Source organism: Sinocyclocheilus grahami, unplaced genomic scaffold (assembly GCF_001515645.1).
Source record: "Sinocyclocheilus grahami isolate Dianchi unplaced genomic scaffold, SAMN03320097.WGS_v1.1 scaffold199.1, whole genome shotgun sequence".
In the NCBI taxonomy this organism is placed as follows: Eukaryota; Metazoa; Chordata; class Actinopteri; order Cypriniformes; family Cyprinidae; genus Sinocyclocheilus; species Sinocyclocheilus grahami.
Window position 1 is genome coordinate 1,288,460 of NW_015505378.1, and position 1,783 is coordinate 1,290,242.

Below are 1,783 nucleotides of genomic sequence, written 5' to 3' on the forward strand. Positions count from 1 at the left end.
AAATTTAGTGGGCAAAAGATGTGGGAACCCTGCTTGTAGTTCAAGTGACATCAAGAAACATAATCTATATAAATCTAAGTTTTAGTGCATTCAGATACTGAAAATTGTTCATTTCGAACCTATTTTATTGAACGATCTTCACATAAAAGGAAATAAAGGCACATTTCTGCACTGCTGAATAAGAAAGCTCTACGATTTAGACCATATGGGAAAAAACCCTCTGCAAATTCATTGATAGTCACTGAACATAAAGGAACATTGAGGAAGACAGGTATATCAGCCAATTAGAAGTTGCTTGCTGATCTAATAGCGATACTAATGTGTTCGATTACATGCTTCGACCAAGATCACATTTTCAGCTTAGGCTTGCTGTTTTTTCTTTTAAGGTCTGGGCCCATTTCCATAGTTTCTCTGAAGCTGCAAACTGTGAGTTGGCTAATTTATGAGGAATAAGAATCAATTTACTTTGCTACTTTTTATAAACCACATTAAATGCAGATATATTAGCAATCTGATCTCAACTACAGCTGAAAAACATATTGCTATCCCTGAACCTCCATGCTTTAAATATTTAGCAATACAATGGCCTACAAAAGTATTTTGACACTGAAACCATGCTTAAAGGTTTTAAACTTGGTTCAGTTGCTTAGTCTGAAACTGAGTTTGATTCCACTGCCCTCATGCTGTTTTTTGGGCCTTATGTAGGTATTCCTGTGGGTGTTTCCTGATTTTCAGTATCCCAAAGAAAGAAAAAAAAGGATGATTTCAAACTAAAAATATCAGTCCATCTGTGGGTGAAGGAAGCTTGTGTTGTATAAGGGGACAAATTAAGTGAGTCGCAATCAAAAGCTGGAGGCTGTATTTCCAGTGGGAATCTGATGCCTCTCATCAATAGTGAGGAATCCCTGGAGTGCAGGAAAATATCAGCATGTTTCCTGCTGATACACCTGCTGAATTGTGCAAATCTGTCTCCCTGATGCTGTGGTGTACTGTGCTTGATTTGGATGAGGTTGTTTTCCTCAGAGGTTTTAATACAGCTGAACTACAAAGTCAAAGTGTAGGTGTAAACTGTATATAGAATGATGCTATCTAATCAGTTTTTTAATATTAGCACACTTTATTCCAATGCATACTGTGTTGTCCCAAATATCAGATGCATACATCTTGAGAATTTCTTTATCTCTACTTGGCTATCAGTAGGCTATATGTTGCACTTTTGGTTAGTATGTCGTACTAAAGGACCAAAAATAACTTTTGGACTTGTCAAATTTAGAAAATGTACAGTTTAAATTTTCCCATATATTTTTCACAACAGGTTTAAGTTGGTTACAGTGACCAACAGAAAGCTGCTTAGGTTGAAAGTGACTTCTGTGTGAGCTGTGCTTAATACATCGCTGCACTATTGACAATAGACAATGGACATTTGTCCCACAAAATTTTGCCAGAATTAATGATACTGCAACTTAATAGTGAAATGCTTATCTTCCACTTCCATTGTAAAAATACACATTATGATTTTGATTAGGGCTGTCACGATTCCTCGATTAAATTTGATAATTTTTTACTCAATAATAAAAAATCCTCGATTGCATTTTGCCCGTGTTGATTAAGGGGAAAAATAATGGAAGTGGCACATTCCACAGACAAGAATCCATGAAAAACATAATTTATTAGACAGTTTTCTAAGGCTGCACGAAATATTAAAACCATTTTAAAATCATAATAAAAAGCATAGTGGTATTGTGAATTCACAAAGGCTGCGATTCAATTAAATAAATATATG

The 1,783-nt window shown here is 35.2% G+C and overlaps 1 protein-coding gene across 1 annotated transcript in view; it reads left to right on the plus strand.

The window, feature by feature from the left end:
• The window catches only part of LOC107595266 (amyloid beta A4 precursor protein-binding family A member 2-like), a gene marked incomplete at its 3' end in the record, with an annotated part of 13,042 nt that overhangs the window by 992 nt on the left and 10,267 nt on the right, over window positions 1–1,783 (plus strand). The window lies entirely within an intron of this gene.